The sequence below is a fragment of the Piliocolobus tephrosceles genome, chromosome 2, assembly GCF_002776525.5.
Source record: "Piliocolobus tephrosceles isolate RC106 chromosome 2, ASM277652v3, whole genome shotgun sequence".
NCBI classification, from domain to species: Eukaryota; Metazoa; Chordata; class Mammalia; order Primates; family Cercopithecidae; genus Piliocolobus; species Piliocolobus tephrosceles.
In genome coordinates this window covers 2,628,013-2,648,143 of record NC_045435.1, presented here as the reverse complement: position 1 = coordinate 2,648,143, position 20,131 = coordinate 2,628,013, and the positions used below count along the sequence as shown (strand labels likewise).

The 20,131-nt window shown below is 36.4% G+C and overlaps 1 long non-coding RNA gene across 1 annotated transcript in view; it reads right to left on the bottom strand.

Annotated features, from left to right (window-relative positions):
- The window catches only part of LOC111541795, a 53,909-nt gene extending 34,353 nt beyond the window's left edge, over positions 1-19,556 (bottom strand). Inside the window, exon 1 of the long non-coding RNA XR_002731367.1 lies at positions 19,428-19,556. This is a non-coding gene — a long non-coding RNA (uncharacterized LOC111541795). The remainder of the gene's footprint in view (positions 1-19,427) is intronic.
- Positions 19,557-20,131: the final 575 nt, after the last annotated feature.

Here is a 20,131-nt window from a genome sequence, read left to right as displayed (position 1 = left end):
ATGACGTGGTTACATACAATTCAATAAAAAAAGACAATAAATTAATTAAATGGTGTATTAGAGATTTCTGCTACATAACAAACTCCCCCAACATTAGCAACTTAAAACAATAACCATTTATTATCTCACAGTTTCTAAGTGTCTGGAGTTCAACTGCAGCTTAGGTGAATCCTTTCATTAGGGTCTCTCATAGTGCTGCAAATAAGGTGGAAGTCAGGCCTACAGTCATTTTAATCTACTTCCAAGCTGTCTTATATGGCTGCTGACAAGCCTCAGGTCCTCAGTGGCTATTGGTTGCATCAGTTTCTTGTCATGTGGCCCTCTTCTTAGCACAACTTACAACATGGCAGAGGAAAGAGTTTCCCCAGAGGAAAAAGAAAAAACAAGAAGAGAGCAAACGAGACAGAAATCTCAGACTTTTTAGAACCTAACCTCAGAAGTGACGTCACACAACTTTTGCCATGGTTTGCTAGTTGGAAGCAAATTACTAGGTTACAGCCCACTCTTACCGGGAAGGGATTAAACAAAGGAGTAAATACCATAAAGTGTGGATCACTGGAGCCTGTTGTAGAGGCTGACTACCACAGTGGTTTTGATAGACTAGTTCACCCTACAGAGAAGAGTGAAACTAGACCTCCACCTGATACCACATAAAAAGATAAAATTCCAGTGAATTAACAATCTACATGTGAAAGATGTGATAATAAATTTAGTATGAAATATAAAGTTAGAAATTAAAAAGAATTTTTAAACAAAACTCCCAAAACGAAAGCCATAAAGCAAAAACATGAATCCTTTGATTCTATCAAAAATAAAGATTTCTGTAAGACAAAAGACTTGAAGAAAAGCATTAATTACTACATGATGAAATGGGATAAACTTTTTTTAAATCCTAAATTTACAAGGGATTCATATCAAAATTACACTACAAACTTCTCTATTTCAACAACAACAAAAAATCACAGAATCTCTCCAAAAGAAAAAAAAAAAAACAAGCAAAAGTTGTGAAGATATAACTCAAAAGAAGAAACTCAGAGGCTGACAATATAGAAAAAGATGTTCAAATTCATTATTAATCCATGGAATACAAAAGCAAAATGAAATAACATTTTAAATCTCTTAGACTTGTAAAAATTAAAAAAAAAAACAAAACCTGTGCCTGTAATCCCAGCACTTTGGGAGGCCGAGGCAGGACGATCACAAGGTCAGGAGATTGAGACCATCCTGACTAACATGGTGAAACCCCGTCTCTACTAAAAATACAAAAAAAAAAATTAGCCGGGCATGGTGGCGGGCGCCTGTAGTCCCAGCTACTCGGGAGGCTGAGGCAGGAGAATGGCTTGAACCCAGGAGGCGGACCTTGCAGTGAGCTGAGATCGTGCCACTGCACTCCAGCCTGGGCGACAGAGTGAGACTCCATCTCAAACAAACAAACAAACAAACAACCAAAAAAAAAAAAAACCCTGAATAATACAAAAAATGGAAAAGAAGTATGAGTTATAGGAACCTTCTTATAGTAGAGCTAGTGATAGGGCAATCTGGCAATATTTAGCCATGTTAGGTATATTTACACCCTATTATTCAGCCATTCAGTTTCTAGTTCTTTGCATCCCAAAGAAAGTCTCACAAAATTCCTTAAGGGGCATTTGTAAAAAGACATTTATTGCAGAATTATGTGACTTGGCAGGTAGTTGGAGGGAATCTGGACACTCCTTACTGGTAGAGAAAATAGGCATAATATGAAATATAAACTTTATTGAGTAATATGCAAGGGTAAGATAAAAGAGAGTAGATACTCTACATAGCCACACTGAGGAATCTTAAGAATGTAGTACTAACTGGAAAAAAGAACAGAATGAAATATCTAACATAATACTTTTTAATATGTTAAAAACTGATATACACCAGAAAGCATGTTTTTTTTACAATAACACTTACAAACACAAATTAAACAAATTAGAATTATTGCCTAAGGGAGGGAAGTCAAAAGAAAATGTAAAATGATATACGGTAATGACCCTGCAAACACTAATTGTACATCCATCCTTAAGATAATTAAGTATTGGAGAAAATAGGCAGCCTATATGAGGCTGGTGGTGGTTGCCTCAAAACAATGAAATAAAAATTTCATGTGAAAAGTGTCTATGGATATAGGTAAACTTATTTATAACACAGTGATAAATTAATAGGGCACTGTGAGGAGGTTTGGGAGGATGGAGAGAGGCAGGAAGTTGAGGTAGGAGAAAGGCACCACTGAGAATTTGAAAAATACAGTACGTGTGGGAATCAATTTGATGCCTGCAAGAAATCACATTTTTGGTGATGACCAAGGAAAAAAAGAAGTTAGCCATGATGAATTGGATCTTAACAGTTTCCTGAAGACAGGAAACAACTCAAATTCATCAAATTCAGCCCTAGGCTAGAATAAAAGAAGACTCTAATGTGACGTCAGACATTTCTCTTAGCCTTTAGTGAGAGGTTCAGTAAAATCAGAGAAGCGGGAGAGCCTAAGCTTTGTGGTCCACAGGTAGAGGTGGGAGATGGTGGCAGCGTTCCCTCTGGAAGGTAGCATACTGCTGCAAAATGGGATGTGGTTCCCACGTGGGCATGCCTCATCAAGTTGCAACCAATGAGCACAGATGAACAACACAACAATCTAAAATATAAATCTTACGGCGAAAGGCACAACAACTGCTGTGTTCATTACTCTGTTCACAAAACCTAGGAGAATTAATAGAATAAGTACTTACTAGATGAATGAATTAGATAAAAAAGAAAAAACTGGAAACAACCAACAAAAGGAGATTAGTCAAACACATTATGGTATATATTTACTAGGGAATTTGATTAAAGGAAAATTATAACTTGCAAGTATGAGTAATATGAATAATACTTATATAATAAAATATTAAGACAGATTACAAACATAACTTTATGATCCTATTTTGATAAGTAAATACATATGCATTAAAAATTTGGAAAGAATGTACACTAAAATATTAACTATACTTATTACTGGATGTTATTAGCAATATTTTCTTTTTGCTAATATACATTCCTGAATTTTTCAACAGCTAATGTGGACTATGGTGAAATTTTAAAACTACAAAAATTTAAATAGATTTTGAGAATTGATACCTGAAATGGGAATAAATCAGTTAAAAAAAAATCATCTATATTAAGGATTTATATTTAATTCTTATTATTCCAGTTAAATAGGTATAAAATATATTAATAGTCCTCTCCTAATTTGCAAGTCTTGATCATGTTTGCTTGGTTAACAGCTCCAAAGCACCTTGAGGGCAGTGATAATATTTTTTCTATTATCCTGAGAAGTTAGTTGTTCAATAAATGTCTGTTGAGCTAAGTAACTCTTTTATAACATCCTCTAATTAATTGCTATATTGTCCAGAATTTTCTCAAAATGCTAATCAAACATTTTATATAATACTGATTTAAAGGTTTTTTTTTTTCACTTTTTCTGAAAGTTTTTAATTTAGTTGCAATTTATCTGCAGTTTTTAATTTAGCTTGCAACTTTTTTTTTTTCTTTCTATTTTTGTTTTTTTTTTTTTGAGATGTAGTCTCACTCTGCTGCCCAGGCTGGAGTGCAGTGTGGCGATCTCAGCTCATTGCAACCTCTCCCACATGGGTTCAAGTGATTCTCCTGCCTCAGCCTCTTGAGTAGCTGCCACCTGCCACCAGACCCGGCTAATTTTTGTATTTTTAGTAGAAATGGGGTTTCACCATCTTGGCCAGGCTGGTCGTGAACTCCTGACCTCATGATCCACCCGCCTCGGCCTCCCAAAGTGCTGGGATTACAGGCGTGAGCTACTGCGCCCGGCCAGTTGCAATTTTTTTTAACAGAAGCTAAGAGCTGTAGTATAATCTGTGGTTCTTTTCCCATTTGGGTATTTTCTATCACTTTTCTGCTTACAAAGTGACCACAATAACGTTCTAGTCAACAGTCATTTTTTTCTTTGTTTCTATAAAATAAAATTTTGTATTTAAAATTTCAATATACCTGACGTTTATTTATTTTGTTTTATTTTCATGAAAAGGAAGCTTTGGTTTTATTATTTTCATTTTACTCTAGACACAGACATTTACTAAGTCTCAATTCTTGTTCAGAAAACTCTGATTATTCTGACCTATTTATGCTCCCAGATGCATTCTTAGAATTGTCATTTATACAGTCATGTTTATGCTTTCACTGAGGCTGTACCAAAGCTATAATGAAAGTTGGGAACATCTGACATCTTTAGAATATGATAGTCTTTATATTCAGAAAATATAGTCTGCCTCTCTGTTTATTTCAATATTCTCGCAATAAACCTCAGCAGTTTTTTGCATCATTTGTAGCTTTGTAATTTATTCCTAAATATTTACTAAATGTTTACTTTATTGTAAATTGGATTCCTTTTGTATTGTTTTCCCCATATACTTTCAATTTTATTTTTTATTATTTCCTTTTGGCATGTTGTTTTAATGTTTTCCTGAATATGTTAGGTAGAGGCTTAGTTCATTTTTTTTGTTATTATTATTCTTTACTTCTGTATAAATTGTGGAATTTTGAGTGATAAATTGTTTACTAAGTGCTATTTTGGCAGCATTCCATACTTTTAAAACATATTGAATGTATATTTTCATTACATTTTCTTGCTTTGGGTTCCTTCCCTGACCTAGGCACTTTGTAAAAATACTTTTAAAAAGTTTTTATGCATTTGACTCATTTTAATTCCATTTTTATTATTTGTTTCTATTTTTAATGTATTGTAGCCTAAAGTGTAACCCGTAGGATATCAGCTTTTAAAAATCGCTTGAATACATTTTCATTCCAGCGTGTGATCCTTTTGAAAAGGGTTCGAGTACACTTGAAAAGCAAGTGCATTTCCATATCCTGCTTCTATGCTGTCTACAAATAATAGTTAATTCTATTTTACTAATCATGTTATTCAATTAGAATTCTGATAATTAATTCTTTGTCTCTTTGTTATCAGTCTAATTAGGATAATCTTAATATGGCAGTTTCACTTATTTTTTCTCTCTTGGATCTATTATTGAAGAACTGATAGCCAGTCCTTTACTGTCTAACCAGTAGCATATGAGCCAGATAATAATATGACTTATCATACAAACTGGGAACATTTTGACAGTGAAAAGAGATGCTATTAATTATGCTGGACCAACAGTTGTAAACCAGGACTCTGAGCCAATCCAAGATAACTCTACTCTATCTGAGTGTAATCTGGTATGAGACCTCCAATCACTAGGGATGTTCTACACTAGCCTAAATGGTGTTTGGCCAGTCAATCAGGTCATATCTTGGAGGGTTTAAATGTAAACTACTCAGAGAAAAACATAACGGAAAGATAAAGGGAAAAAGAGATACATATTGAGAAAAGACACTAGTCAGACATCTTGAGGCAAAAGAAGTTACATTCAAGAAAACGCAATACCTGTAATGCCAGCACTTTAGGAGGCCAAGGCAAGAGGATCATCTGAGGTCAGGAGTTTGAGACCAGCCTGACCAATGTGGTGAAACCCCGTCTCTACTAAAAATAAAAAACTAAGCCAGGTGTGGTGCCATGTGCCTGTAGTCCCAGCTACTCAGGAGGTTGAGGCAGGAGAATTGCTAGAACCCAGGAGGTGGAGGCTGCAGTGAGCCGAGATCGTGCCACTGCACTCCAGCCTGGGCGACAAAGCAAGATCCTGTCTAAAAAAAAAAAAAGAAAAAGAAAAAGAAAAAGAAACAGCAATGAAGAGGGGTGGGGAGAGAAGACATTTCTTTGGTGACAAAAGAAAATGTACAATAGGAGAAGAGAAGGCTGTGAAAATGCTCACAAGAAATTGTGGACTTATAGCATAGGGAACAGCAACGTTGGGGAGATGTTACCTAGAATTAATATTAAATAACTAGTTGTCTTTGCTTCCTAAACTATGTTCCAGTTTCACAAAACAAGCTATATAGCTACTGAGACATTTTCTGTTTCTCTATATTTCTCTAGATCATTGGTTGAATTAGCATGAATGTGTATCTGTGACTTGAAAGTTGAAAAAGTTTCACAAAGTTCTATATCTGTACAGACTTAACATATAAGAGATGTCCAGTGAATGCCAGTTGCACGTGTTAATATGTATTTCACACCTACCAAAGGTGATAACACTGTTTGCTCTTGGGTGAAGGAGTTGTGGGTGGTTTTTGTTTTCTTCTTTTGCTTATCTCTATTTTCTAAATTCCTTATAATTACTAATGAAGAGAGAAAAAAATAAAGTTATCAAGATCAACAGGTGATTTGATTAAGTTTGGGTATTTGGAGAAATTCTCAAACTTAATAGCCAAAAGAATTTTAGGAAAAGGAAGGAGTAATATTCAGAAAGTAAAGTTATCAAGAGGCAAGCCATGAAAATCACACTACCACATCATTTACTAGAGATGCAACAGTTAGACCTACCTTCACTTACTTCTTGCTTTGGTACAATGAAGACGACAGAAATATTTTCCCTATGGAATTTCTATGTGTATTAAATAAGATAATGTTAAGTGAAGTACTTAGACCAGTGCCAGGCATGACATAAGTGCTCAAGGTACTGGCTATGAACTAGGGGCTTAGAGAGCTATAGAGGAAATAGCAGCATCAACGACGACAACAACAATAACAACAACAAAATAAAGAAGTGGCATAAATATAGAAGAGCAATTATCAAACAGGAGCTGCCTTCCTTCGCTCCATTAAATCTTGGTCCTCAGCATGACCGTGACTGTTCTGAAAACCCACAGGACATGTTTCGGTTCACAGAGAGGCCTTCCTTCTTAAATGCTTCACCTCCCTCTTCCAGATTGTCCAGGCTACAGAGATCCTGCACTGCCCTGCTCTGCCCCATGATGCCAGCCAGATGTCGGGCTCCTTGAGATTTATCATTTGCCACATACAAAGAAGCAAAAGTTTGCTGGTTATAGAATTACAACATGTCATTAGAACAACACAGGAAGTTTCTCCATGTGCTTGGTATGTGTCATTTTCTTTCTTTTTTAGCAACAAACCAAATGGAAAAATGTATAAGAAAATACACTAGAAAAGAATTTTAAAAAGGAAAAAGTATCTTGTGAATGTGAATATACAGAGTTTGGGAGCAAGAGATGTAGTAATAATTGGGAAAATTAGATGAATATTAACATCAATGTTTGTTATTTTTATTTATATTTCTTTTATAAGTATTATGCTGTTAATGCTAGCACTTTAGATGCTACCCCTTAAAGCATGCCTATAAACAGATAACATCTGTTTTCCTTAAATTCCTTAGACTTAACTCCTCAAAGATACAGCCCATACATCTCAATATTCCCTTGCACATAGTAGGTGCTCAATACATGACAGTTAAACAAACATGGGAGAGAATAAACACACACTATAGATCCAGTGTACAAAATATTATATGACCTATAAAGGAATCAAAAGTCTTTAAGATGCTTCAGGGAACTGCAGAGTTGTAATATATCTGGGCCCACAATAAAAGCTGACTGCAGAAGGTAAGTATTTAGTAAACTAAATTTATTGGTGCTGTCAGTGCCTCTTAAATTTCTTGCTCTTAAATCTAATATGTCACTCTAAAGCTCTTAACGGGGGCCTTTCATTTTCTTACGTGTTTAATTAGTTCCAAATTCCCAAACCAGAGGCAACACATTAACAACTGCAAAACAAAACAAAACCAAAATATTATTATCTCAAATTTTATTTAGGGTATTGCTCTAGGCTCAAATTAATTCTGCTATCTCATAAACCTTACATGTATCAGCTCCCTTTAATAACTGACTAACTTGAGTCAGTATCTATCATTTAACCAAAATTATAAAGAACTTACTTTATGCCAAGAACCATCTTAGACATTTTGGATTAAAAGCTAATTCAGCCAGCTTCTTAAATTTCTGGTTTTCTTTTGCATTGTAGGAGCTTAACTGCTTGGTTCAGGATTGCTGCTTCAGATAATCTGGCTCTTGTAGTTTGAGTAATGCTAACTCCTATAATCAGTGAACTGCATATCATCGGTGGCTTAATCCAGAAGAAATATATTTCTTTCTCACATGATGTTTTTGATCAGTAGTTGACTCTCTCCTGTCATGTGCCAAGGCTGCCTTCCTCTCAGGCTCTACCATATTGAACTTGGATCTTAAAAAGTCACACTTCAGATCATCTCTATTCTTTTCATGCTGAAGTGGAAAAAACATGGAAGATTGTGCATGGGAGACTTTAGTGCTTGCCTGAATGTGTTGCACATAACTTCTATTTACATTGCTGTAGCTAGAAATCAGTCACATGTCCACACCTACCTTCAAAGAAAGATCTAAGTTGTGTGCCCAGAAATAAGAGGAATAAGAGTCAATGAGTTTGCTTAAATAGCTATCCATGCTTTGACATATCTCTCAACTCTGTATACTGCAACTAGACAAGAGACACCACATTGCTATGACCCACCCAGACATCTGGGATACAACCTGTCAGCTGGGCTCATAGAGCCTCCCCCTCCCCCTACCTTCATGTATTCCTAGGCCAAGATAACTTTCCTTCAGTGTTTTCCAATATTTCATTATACAAACTACGCATGTGTGATAGGCAACCCTTAAGATGACTCACAGTGATTCTCACCTTTTGCTATGCATGCCCTGTGCAATCCTTTCCCCTTGAATATGTGCTGGACCTAATAATGAACTTCAACCAAAAAAAGAAAAAGAAAAAAAGAGGTAGAGGTGATGTTATGTCACTTCCAGAAATAAGTTATAAAATGACTGATTTTCTTGATCACCTACTTGCTGTCATGTTCTGAAGGAAGTCAGCTCCCACACCATGTGCTGCCCAAGGGTAAACACACTTGTCAAGGAACTAAGGAAGGTCCCTTGCCAACTGTCAGTGAGAAACTGAGGATCTCAACAGTCAGTGAGGAACTGAATCTTTCCAACAACCACATGTACAAACTTGGAAGCAGATCCTTCCCTAACTGTGCCATCAGATCAGACCACAGCCCCAACTCTGACACCTTTACTGAAACCTCACTCATAAGAAACCTTCAACTGGAGCCTGCACCCAGATTCATTATCCACAGAAACTGGGAAATTATTTTTTGTTGCTTTCAGCCACTAAGTTTGGGGGCAATTCATTACACAATAATTAACAAATATGTGACTTATTGCCAATAGGGTTTCCCTCTTCCCTTAGCTGTTCTCGCAAAACACCCCTATTCAGATTCCTCCAAGATTCTGTTTCTGCACAGTATACTCATACATGGTCTGAGAATGCCACATATACTTATTTTATAAACAAATATATTGATAGTAAATTATATACAAATGCATGTATATAATTTCAAAAGTCCTATTTTTATACAACTTTGTTTTTTTATGTTCTTTTTAACACAGCAAAATTTTTACTGTACAAATTTGATCTGTCTTTTTGAAACTTAAAATCTTCACAGTTACCTTTTGTCTAATATTTGGTTGTTAAAAATACAATCACGTTATGATACATTAAACTAATCATAGAATATATATGAGAAATATATTGCCTAATTTAGGTTTAGATGAAAAGAAGAATCAAACAATACATAGACAAATAATTGAGGACAATAATTTTAATGTATTCATTATTGTATCACCTATAACTTCTAGCATAGAGCATAGCACATATTCTTTTTGGAGCAAATAATAAAACTTGTTCTACTTTCAGGTAGATTTTCTCACAGATTCTAACGAATTCTTGATGTGAAAAGAACAAAAGTTTTAGAGCCATGCTTTTTCATCTGGAAAATATAGAAGTCAGTGTTTATTCTTTTATCACTGTAAGGGTGCTGTGAAAAATAATGTGATAAAATGTTGAAAACAAAACTTTGGAGCAATATCTTCAGGACTTCTTTTAATTTAAAACTTCAGGAGAGTTGATATTTCCTAAAAGGCAGCCTTACACACTTTAAAGAACCTGGGCTTTGAAATCAGAATATGTCATCCCCACTCTGGCATTTACCTATGATCTCCAAAAAGCAGCTTAACTTCTTTGAACTGGTTTCTCCATCTGTAAAATGGAGATTGTATTGTACCAAAATAGCTTATAGTGATGTTGTGAAGCTCCATATACACACACACACACATATATTTTTATGTCATTATTTTACAAACTATAAAACACTATGTAAATGTTAATTATAATCATTATGATTCAACACAAGTGTTCCTGTATAGGCAGATATATAAGCTCATATTTTCACATTATTTCATTTTTCCAGTTAATAAGAATAATAATGAACATTTGTGCATGATGGCACATGCCTGTAGTCCCAGCTACTTGGGCGTCTGAGGCAGAAGTTCTAGTTCAGACTGGGCAATGTTGCAAGACCCTGTCTCTAAAAAATAAATAAATAAATAATAAAAAGTAGTAATAATGAACAAAGAAATCTTCTAAGGGCTAGATACTATCCTAAAATATTTATATGTATTAACTTCACAATTTAAAAGTTTGAGGAAGAGAGATGTCAAATAACTACCCAAAGCTACACAGCTAAAAATTATTGACAGAGCCCGGAATTGAACCCTGGAAATCAGCCTCTAGAGTCTGCCCTTAATGATGGCACAATATCACATTCCAAATAAACTTTATTACATTTGCAGAGATGTGTTCATACATACATACAAACACACACAATATTTTTTTCAACTACAGTCCATATGATATGCAGATGATCTTAGGTTTTCTTTGTTCTTTTTTCTCTTCTGGGATACTATATTACACTGAGTAGTCATGTTTCCTTAGGCCCTTCTGGCTGTGACAGTTTCTCAGACACTCTGTATTTTTATGACCTTGACAGTTTTGAGGATTACTGGTCAGGTGTCTTGCAGATATACGTTAATTGGGATTTGTCTTATTTTTTTCTCATTATTGGGCAGGGGTAATGTGTTTTTTGGAGGAAGAGCACAGAAGTAAATGACTATTCTCATCACATAATATCAAGGGCATATACTATCAATATGACATACCACTGTTGATGTCAACCTTGATTATTTGGCTTCAGATACAATTTTTCAAGTTTCTCCGCTGTAAAGTTAATTTTTTATCCAGTTCCCATACTGAATTCTTTGGGAGAAAGTCCCTATGCTTAGCCTCCACTTAAGAACTGGGAAAATAGCCTCTATCTTCTAAAGCGTTGAGTACCTACATTAATTATTTGAAAATCACAGGAGATTTGCCTATTGTTCCAAATGTATTTACTTGTCCAATCTTTTACTTAGGCAGCATAAGACTTATGGATTTTTATTTTGTACTTTGGATTATAATCCAATACTATATCAATGTTGTTGCCCAGACTGTTTTAACATTGGCCATGGGGAGCTCTTTTGGTGGCGTCTGTGTACTTTTGACATATAGCCATCATTGGGGAGGTTGTTTGATTTGCTTGGTTTGAATACATTTTTGCTTTCTGGCATTATATGTTTTAGAATTTCATTAAGATAATAATATCTCCTGCAAGCTTTTATTTTGAATTCTGGCTTATACCAGAAAAGAAGTAGGAAAGTATCAGCCTAACCACTTCAACTCCTGTCCGGTCTTGTCTAGAAGGATCTCATAGGCTCTCTAATACTTTCCCTTTTAGGGCAATTGTTTGGGGTCATAAGTTCCCTTTAGAATCTGATTTTAAAAAATATAAACAAAAAAACCAAAAACCTGTGATCCCCAGAAACTGCTTATAAGCACTCATCCATTAGATGTGTGTGAGTACTTCTGGTTTCACAAACCAACTGAGGGCTTACCCATGCACACTGCATTAGGGCTGGTGCCTCTGATCTCAGAGGAAACATGTAAGCAAGCATCTATTCTGGAGAAGCCCTTATCAACCTCAGAAGTAGGAGAAATAATCAGTTTCTATTTATAATCTTAGACTTTTAGGGCTAAGAACCATGAAGGATCATGGCAGTACATTTCTATAGATGAAAAAGCGAGCCTTGTAGAAATAAACTGACCTGCCTAGTACACTGTCCAGCTTTGGCCAGCTTTGGTTTCTCTTCTGATCCCAAGAACATGGAGATCAGAAGCTTAGCCAGCTTTGGCTTCTCTTCTGATCCCAAGACCATGGCTAGTTCCATCCACTGTGTTATTGAAGGAGGGTTTGACATTTCTGAATTTAGGGTAACATAACATTTAATCTTTATGCTTTTTGACAAACTGCTGAATGAAAGATTCCTTCAAATTCATACTATTGTTTACCAACATCTTTCTTCCAAATCACTTCAAATGGGAAAATACAGGACAAAATAAACCACCATCCTTAGAAAGGCAGAAAACCCTATTCTGAGGATCTGCAGTTCTCCCTGGCATTTGCATTCCCTTACTTCCCTAGTTTCACTCTCCCCTGTCATTATATAGTTTCCTCTCAGAAGTTCAAAGAGTTGAAACAGCTCAGAAGGAAATGAGGGTCTGAACATAGGTTCTCTGGGGAAGCACTTAAGAAAATAAGCCTCATATTCCTTTTTAAGTCATATCCCTCTCATTTTCCATGGTGAAGATAAACTCCAGTCTGGGATTTGGAAATCCATATTGTTGTCCCTGGAGCTGGAACTAGAGGAGCCAGGCTGGCTGCCCTAGGGCTGGGGGAGAAGGAGTACCTAATGGATTTATCTTCAACCACTTCCTTGAGATGTCCTGCCATTTCAAATCTAAAACCTCCTTAGAATAACATAATTAATTAACAAGACTATTTGGAAAGAAAAGTTCTTCGAAGAGCAGTCCCAACACAATCACCCCCCACCAAAAAAAAAAGCATTGCAGAGATGTTCTTATATGTACCCTTCAACTAACAGATAAGAATGGAAATGTCCATGTACTTGAATGCTTAGAGCTATTTGGGCCTATTCTAATATGCTCTTCAATGAGATTTACCTGCATATAGCAGTAGAGAAATGGGATGAAAAGCATGAATATGTTGCACATTCAGTGTCAAGAATTTTATCCAAAATAAGAATGTGGGATTCCCCAGCTCCCTGTTATGAAATGCAATTCAGCATGTCTGTGGGCATGAGTCAAGGCCAGCTCTCAACTACCACTCTCATCTCCTCCTTCCAGTTAATTAACTTGGGCGTCCAAGGTCCAAAGTTGTCCCCAGTCATTGAAGGAAATAAATGGTACCCTTCCAGCTTACAGTGAAACTAGCAAGCAGGGAACCACAGCACAAATGCAGATTTAACACAACTAATCTGCAACTGTCACTTTATTTCAAATTAAAACATTGAAGAAAAACAGCCTGCCTTCATGAAGGAGACACATAAAGCTATAGTTAACATTAAGGAAGTCGCATGGAAATTATTTGCTTTTTTCATGAGAGTAAATAATAGAAAAGACAGGATGTGTACCCAAAAGCATAGCACTTTTTATCCGATAAGGACCACTGCAAGCACCTAAACCCAGACAACAAATCACCTAAACCCAGAAAATAAATCACTTATCCCTTCAAAAGCAGGTTCATTTGAGTAAAAATTAGAGAAGATGGTCATTTTACGAAGTTTTTCAAAAAAGAAAACAGGCTGAAGTGTCTTTCTAGGTTATTAACAAATCGAAATTGAGCTACAAAGAAAAAGGGAGATGCTATTCAATAGTTTTTGGTAATGTAATCCAAAAAAATCAACTAATAAATTAAGATTCCAACATCTTCCAATAAGTAGGTGAAGTTCAAGGTCTTCAACCGAAGCTGGAATATTGACATGTTAAAATCATGTTCTTCTCAGTGTACTCCGAGGGTCTTCATAGACAGCTGCATCAGAATGACATGGGGAGTGAGGAAATGATGGGGGACTGCATATAATACAGATTTCTGGATCCAACTGCAGATCAATTGAATCTGAATCTCCGAGTGATTCTGCTACACCCTGAAGGGGGAAAATCTCTGCCTTCAAAACAATGCAATGTAGGGGAAAATGCCTTTTCAACTGATAGTGTACATTCTTAGACAAAATTGGTTTTGAATTTATGATATGATATAGTTCAATTTGATCAGCCACTACACATCATAAATTTTTAAAACAAAATGATTTTCGTTAAGGCAAGCAACCACTGTGATAGTTGAGCAGTTTTATATCTGGAGACTTCAGAATATTCTTACAAAATAGGAAGTTGGACTCTTGGCAAAATGCTCAGTTAAGGGTTTTTGTTTTGTGTTTAATTTTATAAGTATACATCTACCTAAAATATAGGAAAGTTTTAGAGTAGGTTACACAACTTATTCCTTAATTAGCTTTCTATATCCCTTTCCAGAAAATATCCTTAAATGCACATTGGCTTAGAGTTGAGTTTTATTGTTTCCCTAAACTTGAATGTGATTGAAAATTGTTTCACAAGTTGCTCTTTTTAGTTTTCCAATTTCCAAGAAGGTGTGATGTCTAACAACACATATTCCATGCATTCTAGCCATACTGATCTTTTAAAATTGCTCTTTGGCATTTTTGATCCAGGCAATAAGTAAAATCTTTATCAGGCAGTGAGTGAAAATTAAAGTACCTGTGAAAGTATAAACAAATCTTGTTATAAGTATCACTAGGTTCTGAATCATTAAAATATATTTGTAGAAGCAAAATATTATGTGTTCCAAAACCCAACGCTCACAGATCAACAGCATGTCTTAGAAAGAGTGCCAAGAGCCATGGACCGAATCTGAACTGAGCATGAGCTGAGTTCAAGATGCAGAAACAAAGATGCAGAAACCAAGGTAAGAAACTATGCCTGTTCCTTGTATCTTAAGCAGGCAAAAGAAATGGATTTTATGGGCTTTCACGCTTTATTTGAAGATTATCATAAACTGAGAATTTCATATTGTAAAACCTCGAAACAGTAAACCTCTAATACAGCCTGTCATGCATTTCACAGCCTTCCATGAAGTGGGGTTGTCTGAATTTCTCCCGCAGGGTTGAAAGTATTAAACTTAAAGTTAAAATTCCACATTTTGGAATTAAGAATCATTTTGCAATGAGCAAAGCCCTCCTAGACAAAACTTATTTACATTGATCCTGTCAACACATTTTCCTTGTTTTTTTTTTTTAAGTATTGATTTTAATAACTATTATATTTAAATACACTATTAATAAATTTCAGGGTAGATTAGATTTACTGAAGCTTTGGGGCAAACTTTGCTTATCAAGTGTAATAGTGCGTAATCAGTATAACCAGACACATGTGCTGTTACATATATTTGTGTTAGCATTTAACTGATCTATGGAAATAACAAAATGGGTTTGGTAATCAAGTAGCGTGAGAGCTCATTAGAGAGACCTCACAGAGAAGCACCCTACCTAAAAGGGGGTGTCACATGCCTTCCATTTATTAACTAGAGTCATTTTTTAGCTTCTGCTTAGGAGACTATGCTTCTAATTTGCTTAATTGCTGCTGAACAAGACAACTGAAAAGTGCACAAGGAGAATTAAAATAAAAAAGTCCCTGATAACACATGAAGTAAATTAATCCCCTCCTGAACAAATAAATCAAAAATTTAAAGATACTGAATGTAGACAAAGACAATCCAAGGAGAAATTTCATTGTGAGAAATGTGAGGAAGTAAAAAAGAACTGTATGTTCTCCACACAAAGCAACTCCACATTGGATAGATAAAATGATGGGATAAGAGGGTTTTGTGGGAGCTCTGCCCTCGTGAAGTTATCTAATGGGATAAAAACCTTAACAAAGAATTAAAACAAAGATGGCAGGCTTTAATTGAAAACTTGATCAATTAGCACAGAGGCCATAAGATAGAGGCAGCAGAGCATAAAATTTGATTAAATAGAACCATACATCCTGCTTTATTTCCAGCGATGTGGTGAAACAGATGACCTTGGGGGGGGGGGGGGGGTGAAAAAGATGTTTGTTGAGGATGAAATAAAGTTCTTATGAGAAGTTTTGTGTATAAGAAGACTTTAAATTAAAATTCACATTTATATTCAAAGGAGAAATCACAGAGAAGTAAGTTTAGATAATTGACATATAATCCAAATTTATGACACTGTATCAGGACAGATGGGATACAGAAAATAATTTTATTTCATAAATGTGAAGAACTGAGCATATAATGGTTTGCTGACTACTCAAATTTTCTTGCTAATTTTGGCCCTATTTTCACTCATTCTGTAATGACAGAATGAAACAGATCCAAATTACAGACTTGAGCCCAGTTAGAACAAAGGTATGTGATAAATCTTTCCGGAGAAGCCACTCTGTTGTGGTGCTCAGCTTATTCTTTCAGAAGAAGGTGATGAGGAAGAAGAACTAGAAGAAAGCTGGAATATTCTTCCATACTTGCTACAATTCAGAATAAATTGTGTTCTGTGTTCTGTTCATTGATTGTCAGGAATAATAGCAAAAGTAGGCATGAAAACTTTTATATCCAAACATGAAATAGTTAATATTGAGACCATGTAACAATTTTTCCATCATTTTTTCTCAGCTAGTTATGGCTAAGTGTTCCTTACCCTTTTCATGATTTATTTATTCACCTTATTTCATTTCTAACTTCCTCTTGCTTTTTTTACTTTCGTGTAATGTCCTCCCACCACCTCCCCCAGTGCTTGTATACTTGAAGACCAGAGTTAGGTTTTGCTGCTGCCTCCAGGTAAAATGCACACTTATTACTAGGAAATAAGTGACACGAGAAGGGACTCCAGGAAAAAATAAGAAAACCATTAAGTCGATAGAAACAGAATATATTTGAGGAGAAAGCAGCAACTTTTTACTTCAAAAACTACCAATAAAAGCACTGCTGCAAAAAAAATCTGTTTATTACAAAGCTAAAGATGTTCAATGTAAATGGAGAGTAAGAAGGCTTGCCCTTCTGGTCTGCAGAGAAGACAGAGACTAAATGAAAAATCAGTGGCATTCTTTTCTCCATTCTTTTCTCCATTCTTTTCTCCACCCCTCTTCACCCATGCACTCACACTCACAAGAGGCTATGGAAGTGGCAGAGACTCATGGAAGTTGTCATTAAGGGAGACAATGATTCTGCCAGTCAATATTAAAATGTATCTGCAGGCTCAGATCAGCATACTCTGCTCTTAAGCACATTACTGTTTTCAAAACAAAAAAATGCATCTTCTTTCTCCTCTCATTTCAACTGCCTTCAGTCTTTACTTCTGTGATTCCATCCACAGCCCATTCTTTCCTCATGACTTTTCCTGTATACAAATGTTAAAGCAAGAGGACAGAACAGCCTACACCACCCAGACTATACCCCATCTCTAAATATTACACTAAGTACTAGATTAGAATATTGAGTGAGGAACCTCACATTTTAGCAGCTCATGCTCCTGTGTAATGAGGATACACACCAAAATCTACAAGTCTCACAAGTGAATTTATTTATACATTGGGATCTCCAAGAAACGCCTACTTAGTCTTTATACTAGAGATAAATGTGGCCTCTTAAATTAAATAATAAATCTTGAGGTGAATTTTGTAGTTTCTTCCGAAGTGATTCTCAAACTTTAATGTGCAGGTGCATCACCTGAGGATCTTGTTAAAAGGCTGAATTTGAAGCAAGTCAGGAGGGGCCTGAGATTCTGCATTTCTATCAAGCTGCCTGCTGTGGACTGAATATGCTCTCCTCATATTTATAAGTTGAAATTCTAACACCTAATATGATGGTTTTAGAAGGTAGAACTTTTAGGAGGTGATAAATACATGAATGTAGAGCTCTTATAAATGGAACTAGTGCCCTTATAAAAAAGACCTTACAGAGTTCTTCATCCCTCTTTCTGCCATGTAGGGACATAATGAGAAGTTGACAATCTGTAGCCCAGAAGAGAGTCTTCACCAGAACCCCATCATGCTGGCACCTGATCTGGAACTGCCAGCCTCCAGAACTGTGAGAATGTGGTTTATAAGCCACCTAGTCTATGGTACTTTGTCATAGTAGCCTGAACTGATTAAGCACTTCTAGATGAGGCTAGACTGATAGTACTGGTCATGGCAGCAAGGAGCTAGTATACCTATGTTCTGATACATAGTAAGCATTGGATAAAAGCTGGTTACTGATAATGTTTCTATTGTCAACCTAAATAATAAACAGAGAGTGGCTATCTAAAATAAAACACTATTTATATGGGAATAGAGTATTGCAATGGGACTACACATACCATAGTAAACTATGTACATATTCAGGATATAAAGGAAGACTAAGGTTTTTAAAGGAAACATGAGAAGAATTGCATGATTGCTTTAAGATCATTAACCTTGGCTACAAATCAATAACAAGGATGACACCAGTATGAGGTTGAACAGGCAATTGCGGGGCAGATGTCCTTGCAGCAGTATTTTTTTGTGTAATATTACAATGGTGTTTGTGCAAGGTTGCAGGCTTTGTGGTCTTTTGTGATGGTTTTCTTATCAGAAATATAAACACGAGAACCTTCTCTTCACAGACTTCCCTGACTGTATTTGTCAGGAGCTTTGCTTGTTTGTTTGTTTTGTTTCTGAACACAAATGACTCCATTTGCATTCTGATTATCTTTCATACTATTGATATTTTTAGAGCTTCTACTCTAAAGTTTTCTCTGAAATGCTCATGTGAGCTCCTAGGATGAATTTCTACTACCTATAACTTGATTCCTAGCATTAATCACATCACTTCTCACTAGAGATTGGCCCAAAGAATGTTAAAGATTGCCAACCCAATGAACAGGGTTAATTAGAATAAAAGCTGCAAGCCTCACTGGGTACATGCAGCTCTTTCTTGCATAATAAAAGCTGCCTTCCTTCTGATGCTGCAAACAGATAGCACACATTTTCATTCCCAAGTGGTATCACTGACAATTTCCATTAAACAACATCTAGCTGAAAAATATTTTTCACTTCCTGGAAGTCCTGCACTATTCTGTATCTTCTCCTTGCATTTAAAGAGAAAAATTAAAGTAAGGTATAGCCACACAATTTCTTTAAAAAAAAAATTATAATTTAAGTTCTAGGATACATGTGCATAGCGTTCAGGTTTGTTACCTAGGTATATACATGCCATGGTGGTTTGCTGCACCCATCAACCCATCATCTACATTAGGTGTTCCTCCTAATGTTATCCCTCCCCTAGCCCTCCACCCTCTGACAGGCCCAGGTGTGTGATGTTCCCTGCCCCGTGTCCATGTGTTCTCATTGTTCAACTCCCACCTATGAGTGAGAACATGAAGTGTTTGGTTTTCTGTTCTTGTGTTAGTTTGCTGAGAATGATATATTTTTCCTTCGAAATTTTGCTCACCCATTGATTCTGTATGGTAAACATCGAGCCTACCTGAGAGCTTCTTTGTTTTCTCTCAGGCATCTGTTGTTGCCGACACCTCACTTGGTGTATTAAAAAGTTGTCTATCTGCTATGCGCTAACATTGCTTGAAATATGTCTCACCAAATGAAGCATGCACATGAGCACTACCTTCCAGGATGAAGCAGAGGCCCATTGTTGCAGAAACCTGTTTGGACGAACGGAGGCAGGATGGCGCACTTCCGGGTTCTTCTTCACCACCAACTCTTCCCACGCGCGCGAAAATGCAGCCGGCGCCCGGGACGGTGCAGACCAACCGGGCATGCGCCAGGTGACGTCAATCCGCCGCCCCCCCCCACCCCCACCACACATGCCCGTGCCCCGCCTATTGCCCTCCCACTCCTAGAAAAGCCGCTCTGGGCCAGTGAGCCACGGGGACTTCCCAGCCCCACTCCTGTGGGGATGTCGGGACTGCCAGAACTCCCTTGGAGAGCCCCACTGGGGGACTCTGCCGGCCTTCTTTGCCGGAGGCGGACAGACCTCTTCCCCACACCTTAGGTTACCAAAATAAACTTGCAGTTTTGCTGTTACCTTGCCTACTCGCTGGTTCTTTTGTACACGCTCTGGTGGTCTTAGAAAAACAAATCAAAACCCAATAAGAAAAGTAATCCACGTGGTGGGATCAGTTGTACAGTATTTCGTGAGCACTATTAGTTTAAATTATCAGTTTAAAATCAGTGTCTTGGAAAAAAAATAAAATAAGCAAAAGATGGTGATAATTTTTATGCATATTAAATTGCAGAGTTCATGAGATGGGAAACTTTTTAATGTGTGTGGGGTTTTTTTAGAACCACTTATAAGCTAACCAAATTAAA